This window comes from Thalassophryne amazonica, chromosome 19 (genome assembly GCF_902500255.1).
Source record: "Thalassophryne amazonica chromosome 19, fThaAma1.1, whole genome shotgun sequence".
Taxonomy (NCBI): domain Eukaryota; kingdom Metazoa; phylum Chordata; class Actinopteri; order Batrachoidiformes; family Batrachoididae; genus Thalassophryne; species Thalassophryne amazonica.
In genome coordinates, this window is record NC_047121.1 from 59,358,372 (window position 1) to 59,372,322 (window position 13,951).

A 13,951-nucleotide genomic window follows, 5' to 3' on the forward strand; every position below is an offset into this window, starting at 1 on the left:
GTGTATTGTAAATTGTAGACTCACTGCCTGCTGGTGGGGTGGTTGTGACTGCAGTTGTACTTGAGCTGCTTGTGTTTCCGCCTGATTGGAGTGAATTTTATTAGTGCGCTATAACATCACTCGACAAACAACAACATAAAATCTTTTATGGTTTAACTTCATACGTATAAAATTACACTTTTACAAATCAACAATAACATTGCCAAAACAATTTTTAGACATCCACACAGGATCATGCATGTAAAACATACTCTTAAGCAGTAATACTTCAATCTACAGTGAGTGAACAGGTGTATTGTAAATTGTAGACTCACCGTCTGCTGGTGGTGTGGTTGTAACCACAGTTGTACTTGAGCTGCTTGTGTTTCCGCCTGATTGGAGTGAATTTTATTAGTGCGCTATAACATCACTCGACAAACAACATAAAATTTTTTATGGTGTAACTTCATACGTACAAAATGCCACTTTTACAAATCAACAATAACATTGCCAAAACAATTTTTAGGCATCCACACAGGATCACGTATGTAAAACATACTCTTAAGCAGTAATACTTCAATCTACAGTGAGTGAACAGGTGTATTGTAAATTGTAGACTCACCGGCTGCTGGTGGTGTGGTTGTGACCGCAGTTGTACTTGAGCTGCTTGTGTTTCCACCTGATTAGAGTGAATTTTATTAGTGCGCTATAACATCACTCTACAAACAACAATATTAAATTTTTTATGGTGTAACTTCATACGTACAAAATTACACTTTTACAAATCAACAATAACATTGCCAAAACAATATTTAGGCATCCACACAGGATCATGTATGTAAAACATACTCTTAAGCAGTAATACTTCAATCTAGAGTGAGTGAACAGGTGTATTGTAAATTGTAGACTCACTGCCTGCTGGTGGTGTGGTTGTGACCACAGTTGTACTTGAGCGGCTTGTGTTTCCACCTGATTAGAGTGAATTTTATTAGTGCGCAATAATATCACTCGACAAACAACAATGTTAAATCTTTTATGGTGTAACTTCATACGTACAAAATGACACTTTTACAAATCAATAATAACATTGCCAAAACAATTTTTAGGCATCCACACAGGATCATGTATGTAAAACGTAATTTAAAACAGTAATACTTCAATCTACAGTGAGTAAACAGGTGTATTGTAAATTGTAGACTCACCGCCTGCTGGTGGGGTGGTTGTGACTGCAGTTGTACTTGAGCTGCTTGTGTTTCCGCCTGATTGGAGTGAATTTTATTAGTGCACTATAACATCACTCGACAAACAACATTAAATTTTTTTATGTTGGAACTTCATACGTACAAAATGACACTTTTACAAATAAACAATAACATTGCCAAAACAATTTTTAGACATCCACACAGGATCATGTATGTAAAACATACTCTTAAGCAGTAATACTTCAATCTACAGTGAGTGAACAGGTGTATTGTAAATTGTAGACTCACCGCCTGCTTGTGGTGTGGTTGTAACCACAGTTGTACTTGAGCTGCTTGTGTTTCCGCCTGATTGGAGTGAATTTTATTAGTGCGCTATAACATCACTCGACAAACAACAACATACAATTTTTTATGGTGTAACTTCATACGTACAAAATTACACTTTTACAAATCAACAATAACATTGCCAAAACAATATTTAGGCATCCACACAGGATCATGTATGTAAAACATACTCTTAAGCAGTAATACTTCAATCTAGAGTGAGTGAACAGGTGTATTGTAAATTGTAGACTCACCGCCTGCTGGTGGTGTGGTTGTAACCACAGTTGTACTTGAGCTGCTTGTGTTTCCGCCTGATTGGAGTGAATTTTATTAGTGCGCTATAACATCACTCGACAAACAACATAAAATTTTTTATGGTGTAACTTCATACGTACAAAATGCCACTTTTACAAATCAACAATAACATTGCCAAAACAATTTTTAGGCATCCACACAGGATCACGTATGTAAAACATACTCTTAAGCAGTAATACTTCAATCTACAGTGAGTGAACAGGTGTATTGTAAATTGTAGACTCACCGCCTGCTGGTGGTGTGGTTGTGACCGCAGTTGTACTTGAGCTGCTTGTGTTTCCACCTGATTAGAGTGAATTTTATTAGTGCGCTATAACATCACTCTACAAACAACAATATTAAATTTTTTATGGTGTAACTTCATATGTACAAAATTACACTTTTACAAATCAACAATAACATTGCCAAAACAATATTTAGGCATCCACACAGGATCATGTATGTAAAACATACTCTTAAGCAGTAATACTTCAATCTAGAGTGAGTGAACAGGTGTATTGTAAATTGTAGACTCACCGCCTGCTGGTGGTGTGGTTGTAACCACAGTTGTACTTGAGCTGCTTGTGTTTCCGCCTGATTGGAGTGAATTTTATTAGTGCGCTATAACATCACTCGACAAACAACATAAAATTTTTTATGGTGTAACTTCATACGTACAAAATGCCACTTTTACAAATCAACAATAACATTGCCAAAACAATTTTTAGGCATCCACACAGGATCACGTATGTAAAACATACTCTTAAGCAGTAATACTTCAATCTACAGTGAGTGAACAGGTGTATTGTAAATTGTAGACTCACCGCCTGCTGGTGGTGTGGTTGTGACCGCAGTTGTACTTGAGCTGCTTGTGTTTCCACCTGATTAGAGTGAATTTTATTAGTGCGCTATAATATCACTCTACAAACAACAATATTAAATTTTTTATGGTGTAACTTCATATGTACAAAATTACACTTTTACAAATCAACAATAACATTGCCAAAACAATATTTAGGCATCCACACAGGATCATGTATGTAAAACATACTCTTAAGCAGTAATACTTCAATCTAGAGTGAGTGAACAGGTGTATTGTAAATTGTAGACTCACCGCCTGCTGGTGGTGTGGTTGTGACCACAGTTGTACTTGAGCGGCTTGTGTTTCCACCTGATTAGAGTGAATTTTATTAGTGCGCTATAATATCACTCTACAAACAATATTAAATTTTTTATGGTGTAACTTCATACGTACAAAATTACACTTTTACAAATCAACAATAACATTGCCAAAACAATATTTAGGCATCCACACAGCATCATGTATGTAAAACATAATTTAAAACAGTAATATTTCAATCAACAGTGAGCGAACAGGTGTATTGTAAATTGTAGACTCACTGCCTGCTGGTGGAGTGGTTGTGACTGCAGTTGTACTTGAGCTGCTTGTGTTTCCGCCTGATTGGAGTGAATTTTATTAGTGCAGTATAACATCACTCGACAAACAATAATGTTAAATCTTTTATGGTGCAACTTCATACGTACAAAATGACACTTTTACAAATCAATAATAACATTGCCAAAACAATTTTTAGGCATCCACACAGGATCATGTATGTAAAACGTAATTTAAAACAGTAATACTTCAATCTACAGTGAGTAAACAGGTGTATTGTAAATTATAGACTCACCGCCTGCTGGTGGGGTGGTTGTGACTGCAGTTGTACTTGAGCTGCTTGTGTTTCCGCCTGATTGGAGTGAATTTTATTAGTGCACTATAACATCACTCGACAAACAACATTAAATTTTTTTATGTTGTAACTTCATACGTACAAAATGACACTTTTACAAATCAACAATAACATTGCCAAAACAATTTTTAGGCATCCACACAGGATCATGTATGTAAAACGTAATTTAAAACAGTAATACTTCAATCTACAGTGAGTGAACAGGTGTATTGTAAATTGTAGACTCACCGCCTGCTGGTGGGGTGGTTGTGACTGCAGTTGTACTTGAGCTGCTTGTGTTTCCGCCTGATTGGAGTGAATTTTATTAGTGCGCTATAACATCACTCGACAAACAACAATATTAAATTTTTTATGGTGTAACTTCATATGTACAAAATTACACTTTTACAAATCAACAATAACATTGCCAAAACAATATTTAGGCATCCACACAGGATCATGTATGTAAAACATACTCTTAAGCAGTAATACTTCAATCTAGAGTGAGTGAACAGGTGTATTGTAAATTGTAGACTCACCGCCTGCTGGTGGTGTGGTTGTGACCACAGTTGTACTTGAGCGGCTTGTGTTTCCACCTGATTAGAGTGAATTTTATTAGTGCGCTATAATATCACTCTACAAACAATATTAAATTTTTTATGGTGTAACTTCATACATACAAAATTACACTTTTACAAATCAACAATAACATTGCCAAAACAATATTTAGGCATCCACACAGCATCATGTATGTAAAACATAATTTAAAACAGTAATATTTCAATCAACAGTGAGCGAACAGGTGTATTGTAAATTGTAGACTCACTGCCTGCTGGTGGAGTGGTTGTGACTGCAGTTGTACTTGAGCTGCTTGTGTTTCCGCCTGATTGGAGTGAATTTTATTAGTGCACTATAACATCACTCGACAAACAACATTAAATTTTTTTTATGTTGTAACTTCATACGTACAAAATGACACTTTTACAAATCAACAATAACATTGCCAAAACAATTTTTAGGCATCCACACAGGATCATGTATGTAAAACGTAATTTAAAACAGTAATACTTCAATCTACAGTGAGTGAACAGGTGTATTGTAAATTGTAGACTCACCGCCTGCTGGTGGGGTGGTTGTGACTGCAGTTGTACTTGAGCTGCTTGTGTTTCCGCCTGATTGGAGTGAATTTTATTAGTGCGCTATAACATCACTCGACAAACAACAATATTAAATTTTTTATGGTGTAACTTCATACATACAAAATGACACTTTTACAAATCAACAATAACATTGCCAAAACAATTTTTAGGCATCCACACAGGATCATGTATGTAAAACATACTCTTAAGCAGTAATACTTCAATCAACAGTGAGCGAACAGGTGTATTGTAAATTGTAGACTCACTGCCTGCTGGTGGAGTGGTTGTGACCGCAGTTGTACTTGAGCTGCTTGTGTTTCCGCCTGATTGGAGTGAATTTTATTAGTGCAGTATAACATCACTCGACAAACAACAATGTTAAATCTTTTATGGTGCAACTTCATACGTACAAAATGACACTTTTACAAATCAATAATAACATTGCCAAAACAATTTTTAGGCATCCACACAGGATCATGTATGTAAAACGTAATTTAAAACAGTAATACTTCAATCTACAGTGAGTAAACAGGTGTATTGTAAATTATAGACTCACCGCCTGCTGGTGGGGTGGTTGTGACTGCAGTTGTACTTGAGCTGCTTGTGTTTCCGCCTGATTGGAGTGAATTTTATTAGTGCACTATAACATCACTCGACAAACAACATTAAATTTTTTTATGTTGTAACTTCATACGTACAAAATGACACTTTTACAAATCAACAATAACATTGCCAAAACAATTTTTAGGCATCCACACAGGATCATGTATGTAAAACGTAATTTAAAACAGTAATACTTCAATCTACAGTGAGTGAACAGGTGTATTGTAAATTGTAGACTCACCGCCTGCTGGTGGGGTGGTTGTGACTGCAGTTGTACTTGAGCTGCTTGTGTTTCCGCCTGATTGGAGTGAATTTTATTAGTGCGCTATAACATCACTCGACAAACAACAATATTAAATTTTTTATGGTGTAACTTCATATGTACAAAATTACACTTTTACAAATCAACAATAACATTGCCAAAACAATATTTAGGCATCCACACAGGATCATGTATGTAAAACATACTCTTAAGCAGTAATACTTCAATCTAGAGTGAGTGAACAGGTGTATTGTAAATTGTAGACTCACCGCCTGCTGGTGGTGTGGTTGTGACCACAGTTGTACTTGAGCGGCTTGTGTTTCCACCTGATTAGAGTGAATTTTATTAGTGCGCTATAATATCACTCTACAAACAATATTAAATTTTTTATGGTGTAACTTCATACATACAAAATTACACTTTTACAAATCAACAATAACATTGCCAAAACAATATTTAGGCATCCACACAGCATCATGTATGTAAAACATAATTTAAAACAGTAATATTTCAATCAACAGTGAGCGAACAGGTGTATTGTAAATTGTAGACTCACTGCCTGCTGGTGGAGTGGTTGTGACTGCAGTTGTACTTGAGCTGCTTGTGTTTCCGCCTGATTGGAGTGAATTTTATTAGTGCACTATAACATCACTCGACAAACAACATTAAATTTTTTTTATGTTGTAACTTCATACGTACAAAATGACACTTTTACAAATCAACAATAACATTGCCAAAACAATTTTTAGGCATCCACACAGGATCATGTATGTAAAACGTAATTTAAAACAGTAATACTTCAATCTACAGTGAGTGAACAGGTGTATTGTAAATTGTAGACTCACCGCCTGCTGGTGGGGTGGTTGTGACTGCAGTTGTACTTGAGCTGCTTGTGTTTCCGCCTGATTGGAGTGAATTTTATTAGTGCGCTATAACATCACTCGACAAACAACAATATTAAATTTTTTATGGTGTAACTTCATACATACAAAATGACACTTTTACAAATCAACAATAACATTGCCAAAACAATTTTTAGGCATCCACACAGGATCATGTATGTAAAACATACTCTTAAGCAGTAATACTTCAGTCTACAGTGAGTGAACAGGTGTATTGTAAATTGTAGACTCACCGCCTGCTGGTGGTGTGGTTGTGACCGCAGTTGTACTTGAGCTGCTTGTGTTTCCACCTGATTAGAGTGAATTTTATTAGTGCGTTATAACATCACTCTACAAACAACATTAAATTTTTATGGTGTAACTTCATACGTACAAAATTACACTTTTACAAATCAACACTAACATTGCCAAAACAATATTTAGCCATCCACACAGGATCATGTATGTAAAACATAATTTAAAACAGTAATACTTCAATCTACAGTGAGTGAACAGGTGTATTGTAAATTGCAGACTCACCGCCTGCTGGTGGGGTGGTTGTGACTGCAGTTGTACTTGAGCTGCTTGTGTTTCCGCCTGATTGGAGTGAATTCTATTAGTGCGCTATAACATCACTCGACAAACAACAATATAATTTTTTTTTATGATGTAACTTCATACATACAAAAAATGACACTTTTACAAATCAACAATAACATTGCCAAAACAATTTTTAGGAATCCACACAGGATCATGTATGTAAAGCCTACTATAACATCACTCAACACTAGGGGTGCCACAATACATGTATTTGTATTGAACCATAAGGTACACACGCAGAAGTTCGATGCACAGAACTGTATGCAGAATAAATGGTACGACTGCACAATTTGATTATCCACACATGCGCATTTGTTTCCCTAATTTTTGACATTTCAGCGAGTAGCGCTGCTAATGTCCATAGACTGTGTTCCTCTCATCTCCTGCTGTGTGCAGGAGGCGGGGTTCAGCCTGCTCTCTGTGCATGAGCCAATCAGAGGGAACCGCAAACCAGACATTTGAAGAGATGCGAATGCATTATTCTACCCAGAAACTTTGGAAGCATAAATGGAATTGGTTAATTTACCTTTTTCTTCTGAAATATGAACCTAAAAGTGAAAGCATACCGATCTGCATTTGTGTTGGATCACAGTCTCTGCCTGAAATCAGTCCGATCATTCTAGTTTAGACAGACAATGCCACCAACTTATGACAAAAGTTGATGTTTTACATGAACTGGTGTGAAATTTCAGATGAGGTGACCGCTGAATAAAAACACTGCATACAATGATTTTAGATCTGTGCAGACTCTGGTGTTATGAGATGCTGTCATTTTCACAAAAGCAAACAAACTGAAAATGGACTTAATATTTAAGGCAGTCTGACTCGACACATCAAGCAACATAAAGACAAAGCAAAAAAAAACAAAAAACGAGCTGCACAGTAAATTCAATCAACGTGAAAGACAAGAGATGTGATCTAATTCATAAACATTTAATGAACATCTGTACTCAAATCACCTGTTTTTGCACTGTCCCATTCCATTACATTTGACTAAGTGAATAGAGTTTGTCTATTTGACTCTTTTACTTATCGAAGTGTTTTTCTTTTCTTTTTCTTATTGCATAAGCACCAATAACACCAGATCAAATTCCTTGTATGTGCAAACTTACTTGGCAATAAATTCCATTCTGAAAAAGAAAGTTGACAGTTACACTTTGTCTGACAGTGCTGAAGTGTCTGACGGCTGCACCGAACCGTGACCTCTGCATACCGTGACACCCCTAGTCAACGTGCAACAATATTTCATGAAAATTCATGAGCGCCAAACAACTTTTATGAATCAACAATAAAACTTTGTCAAAACATTTTTTTGACATCCACACAGGATCATGGATGTAAAACATACTTTAGGGCCCCTTCACACATTACACGAAAGACACAGAAACCGGAAGAAAATCTGTGAACCAAACACGAAACAGGGAACCACGAAACATTCCACCTGCTATCGTGAGGGATGCACAGTCGCACAGGCGTGCACGACACACCGGCGACGGTTACGTGCACGCTCGTGCATGTGCATGAACACAGTGCGAGCAGCTGGAATGTGTTGCACGACATGGTGCCTCTGCTGTGGAAAAAAAAAAAATAAAAACCACACACCATAAAAAACACTGCATTTTATTGAATCCCTCTTATCAAGAGGACAAGACAAGTATGAAACGTCTGTTCCTCTGTAGATAATCCATGGTCACAGACGTACAGTCATGAAATAACATGAATGAAGCAGTGCGCTCTCATTATGTCTTATGTCCAGCCAGGTATATAAATAATTAATACAATCACTGGACACTGATAGATGACCTATTGGTGTATAATTAGTGAAAATCACTGGGATGATATAAATAATAAATAAAAGGGGACCCAATACAGAACCTTGCAGTTAAATAACCCTTGTTAAATAAAAAATAAACACCACTCGCAGGATTTGAATCTGCAATTTACAAAAGCTCTGATTAACAGACGGAAACTTTACCACTGTGCTACAATCGCTGTCTTATAACAGGAGCATGAAATACTTAAAACCAACAAGGAGATAAACATATGTTTTCAAAAAGAGAAATAAGACGATGTATGGACACGTGTGTCGGGCCCGTCCACAGCCTGCCGAAGTGCACCGTGTGCGGCTGCTGCGGCCTAGCACAAAGGCCAAACCACAAACGTCTCCAAATTCCTTCCTTACACTGAGTTGCCCGACGCAAGCTTAAATGCAGTTGCAGAAAGACAGGAGGAGGAAGTGGCGGTGTGTCGGTGTTTATTGATGTTTTACCACATAACCTGTGTGTGATAATCAGACATTAATATTTTATTTCTTAGCTTCACTATTTTTGTTGAAGATGCTCGCTTGACTTCAACACGCGCTCTTGTCACCTGCCAAATATTCTCCCTGTTCATGTAAAGAGCAAGAATTTAAAAAAAGGGAGCAAAGCTCTTGAGATGGAGCTCTCACAGAGTGCAGGTGAGTCTAAAAGGTCCACACCAGTCTCACATTTTCCAGACCATTGACTCGTGTCGTGGTTACAAAGCCTGCTCGACCAGTTAGTGAGGCACAAACAAAAACCATCCTGTTTGGCAAATCTGTACAGACTATTGCTATACACCTCTATAAACAATATTTCATTTTTGGTGTAACACCATGAATCCATCAGTTAGCACTAACTTTGTCAAAATGTCATTTTTGGAACCCACATAGGATTCATGCATGCAAAGTGTAATGCTATGCAGTAGTACTTCAACGTAGAGCGAGTGCTGGGGTGTAATGTGAATACAAGTAGGAGCAACTCACCGGCTGTTGCTGATGATCCGGTTGTGCCCACAGTTGTATTTGAGCTGGTTGTGTTTCCTTCTGATTAGAGTGAATTTCATTAGTGATCAACACACAACAATTTTTCATTTTCCTTGTGTAACACTAAATGACACTAAACACTAAATAACACTGTTACCAATAACTGGCAAAACATCTTTTTTTCTGGCATCCACACAGAATCGTGTGTGAAATGTAATTTTAAGCAGTCGTTCTTCAAACTACAGTGAGTGAACAGGTGTTCTATAAGTCGCAGAGACTCACCGCCTGTTAGTGGTCCGGTTGTGTTCACACTTGTATTTGAGCTGGTTGTATTTCCTGCTGTTAAGAGTGAATAAAGTTACACAAAGCATTGAAAGATTAACAAACAACTTTTTCTTTCAGACATTAAATAATAAAAAAAAATTAAGAAGACTGAAAAATTTAAACTAAAGGCATATAAATATGGATGTAAACTGCCAATTTATCAATTATTACACCATTAAAGGCGATGAGCTTAATCTAAATTTCAAGTAAAGTGTGTGTAAAGTGTTGTGGCCACAGTTGTACCTGAGGTCATGTTTCCTGCCAAAGGGATTGAATCTGGTTAAAAATTGTACTATAACATCAGACAACACCCATCGTGCGTTTCCCCTGACATTAGACTACACGTGTTGCACGTTTTAGCATTAGCAATAGCAAAAAAAATATACAAAACCCCTAACAAAGAGCTGCACAGATCTACAGTATACAAGTAAAATATTCTTTTCAACATTAAGTGGAACTAATTAACTGGTACAGTGTAAACTGGAATTGTTGTAGATTCGGGTGGAGTCTAAATGGTCGTGTCCTTATCTCGTGACACTGTGGGTGTCATGTCATCACCCAACAAAATTAGGGATTACATAAATGATCCTAAATCAGTTATCTGCTGTAATCTCAGATTTTCTGAGACTGTGTTTTACCTGGAGCTGGTGTGGACGTCGCCACTCTTTTCATTAGGTTCAGACCCAGTAAGTCCAGGTCACTCTGCGGCTGCATGTTCACCCAGTCTGCAATCACTGTATCATTCTGGAACAGCGCTAACTCTGATACATGTTGACCCAAGAGGTTTCTCACAGTGGTCATGTTCATTTTCTGCATTGCAAATGACATGAAAAATCACTCTGACACTGCAGCTAACAATCTAACAATCTGTACAACTCACAGTAAAAACTCACAAATTAAATACCCAGAAGCTAAATGATAGAAAACTGAAACTAGAAACACAATTATTCTGTGAGTGTGATAGCTAGTTTGAGTTGACTGATTGATTGATTGTCTGATTGATTAAATTTGTTTACTACAATTCAATACGCATATAAAAGCGCAGTACATGCATCAAAGAATACATGGGTAACACAATAAATTAGCAATACAAGCACACACAGTTAACAAAAAAGCTAAATTTTAGTGTATAACACCATAAAATTGTTGTTAAAATATATATAAAAAGTTTAAGATTTAAAAATTCAAAAAGAAAAAATAATATAGTACCTTCAACTGCACCACAGACTAAAACAGTTAAATCAATCAATCAATCAATCAACTTTTTTCTTGTATAGCGCCAAATCACAACAAACAGTTGCCCCAAGGCGCTCCACATTGCAAGGCAAGGCCATACAATAATTATGAAACACAGTCTACGTCTAAAGCAACATAACCAAGGGATGGTCCAGGGTCACCCGATCCAGCCCTAACTATAAGCCTTAGCGAAAAGGAAAGTTTTAAGCCTAATCTTAAAAGTAGAGAGGGTATCTGTCTCCCTGATCTGAATTGGGAGCTGGTTCCACAGGAGAGGAGCCTGAAAGCTGAAGGCTCTGCCTCCCATTCTACTCTTACAAACCCTAGGAACTACAAGTTAAATGTGGTCTATTAAACATTAGGTCTCTCTCTTCTAAGTCCCTGTTAGTAAATGATATAATAATTGATCAACATATTGATTTATTCTGCCTAACAGAAACCTGGTTACAGCAGGATGAATATGTTAGTTTAAATGAGTCAACACCCCCGAGTCACACTAACTGTCAGAATGCTCGTAGCACGGGCCGAGGGGGAGGATTAGCAGCAATCTTCCACTCCAGCTTATTAATTAATCAAAAACCCAGACAGAGCTTTAATTCATTTGAAAGCTTGACTCTTAGTCTTGTCCATCCAAATTGGAAGTCCCAAAAACCAGTTTTATTTGTTGTTATCTATCGTCCACCTGGTCGTTACTGTGAGTTTCTCTGTGAATTTTCAGACCTTTTGTCTGACTTAGTGCTTAGCTCAGATAAGATAATTATAGTGGGAGATTTTAACATCCACACAGATGCTGAGAATGACAGCCTCAACACTGCATTTAATCTATTATTAGACTCAATTGGCTTTGCTCAAAATGTAAATGAGTCCACCCACCACTTTAATCATATCTTAGATCTTGTTCTGACTTATGGTATGGAAATTGAAGACTTAACAGTATTTCCTAAAACTCCCTTCTGTCTGATCATTTCTTAATAACATTTACATTTATTTTAATGGACTACCCAGCAGTGGGGAATAAGTTTCATTACAGCAGAAGTCTTTCGGAAAGCGCTGTAAATAGGTTTAAGGATATGATTCCTTCTTTATGTTCTTCAATGCCATATACCAACACAGTGCAGAGCAGCTACCTAAACTCTGTGAGTGAGATAGATTATCTCGTCAATAGTTTTACATCCTCATTGAGCACAACTTTGGATGCTGTAGCTCCTCTGAAAAACAGAGCCTTAAATCAGAAGTGCCTGACTCCGTGGTTAACTCACAAACTCGCAGCTTAAAGCAGATAACCCGTAAGTTGGAGAGGAAATGGCGTCTCACTAATTTAGAAGATCTTCACTTAGCCTGGAAAAAGAGTCTGTTGCTCTATAAAAAAGCCCTCCGTAAAGCTAGGACATCTTACTACTCATCACTAATTGAAGAAAATAAGAACAACCCCAGGTTTCTTTTCAGCACAGTAGCCAGGCTGACAAAGAGTCAGAGCTCTGTTGAGCCGAGTATTCCTTTAACTTTAACTAGTAATGACTTCATGACTTTCTTTGTTAATAAAATTTTAACTATTAGAGAAAAAATTACTCATAACCATCCCAAAGACATATCGTTATCTTTGGCTGCTTTCAGTAATGCTGGTATTTGGTTAAACTCTTTTTCTCCGATTGTTCTGTCTGAGTTATTTTCATTAGTTACTTCCTCCAAACCATCAACATGTCTATTAGACCCCATTCCTACCAGGCTGCTCAAGGAAGCTCTACCATAAATTAATGCTTCGATCTTAAATATGATCAATCTATCTTTATTAGTTGGCTATGTACCACAGGCTTCTAAGGTGGCAGTAATTAAACCATTACTTAAAAAGCCATCACTTGACCCAGCTATCTTAGCTAATTATAGGCCAATCTCCAACCTTCCTTTTCTCTCAAAAATTCTTGAAAGGGTAGTTGTAAAACAGCTAACTGATCATCTGCAGAGGAATGGTCTATTTGAAGAGTTTCAGTCAGGTTTTAGAATTCATCATAGTACAGAAACAGCATTAGTGAAGGTTACAAATGATCTTCTTATGGCCTCAGACAGTGGACTCATCTCTGTGCTTGTCCTGTTAGACCTCAGTGCTGCTTTTGATACTGTTGACCATAAAATTTTATTACAGAGATCAGAGCATGCCATAGGTATTAAAGGCACTGCACTGCGGTGGTTTGAATCATATTTATCTAATAGATTACAATTTGTTCATATAAATGGGGAGTCTTCTTCACAGACTAAGGTTAATTATGGAGTTCCACAAGGTTCTGTGCTAGGACCAATTTTATTCACTTTATACATGCTTCCCTTAGGCAGTATTATTAGAAAGCATTGCTTAAATTTTCATTGTTATGCAGACGATACCCAGCTTTATCTATCCATGAAGCCAGAGGACACACCAATTAGTTAAACTGCAGGATTGTCTTACAGACATAAAGACATGGATGACCTCTAATTTCCTGCTTTTAAATTCAGATAAAACTGAAGTTATTGTACTTGGCCCCACAAATCTTAGAAACATGGTGTCTAACCAGATCCTTACTCTGGATGGCATTACCCTGACCTCTAGTAATACTGTGA

General features: G+C 37.1%; 1 protein-coding gene and 3 long non-coding RNA genes across 4 annotated transcripts in view; all 4 read right to left on the reverse strand.

The window, feature by feature from the left end:
• Positions 1-13,951, reverse strand: part of LOC117531936 — a 303,771-nt gene that overhangs the window by 133,340 nt on the left and 156,480 nt on the right. The gene's annotated exons all lie outside the window — the stretch shown is intronic.
• On the reverse strand, positions 25-2,104 carry LOC117531785. The gene is made up of 3 exons (XR_004566732.1): positions 2,047-2,104; positions 1,182-1,238; positions 25-81 (listed from the first exon to the last, which is right to left on the reverse strand). It is a non-coding gene; the product is annotated as an uncharacterized LOC117531785 (long non-coding RNA).
• Positions 3,218-3,836, reverse strand: LOC117531786. The gene is made up of 3 exons (XR_004566733.1): positions 3,779-3,836; positions 3,491-3,547; positions 3,218-3,257 (listed from the first exon to the last, which is right to left on the reverse strand). It is a non-coding gene; the product is annotated as an uncharacterized LOC117531786 (long non-coding RNA).
• Positions 6,107-10,139, reverse strand: LOC117531783. The gene is made up of 4 exons (XR_004566730.1): positions 10,082-10,139; positions 6,669-6,725; positions 6,379-6,435; positions 6,107-6,146 (listed from the first exon to the last, which is right to left on the reverse strand). It is a non-coding gene; the product is annotated as an uncharacterized LOC117531783 (long non-coding RNA).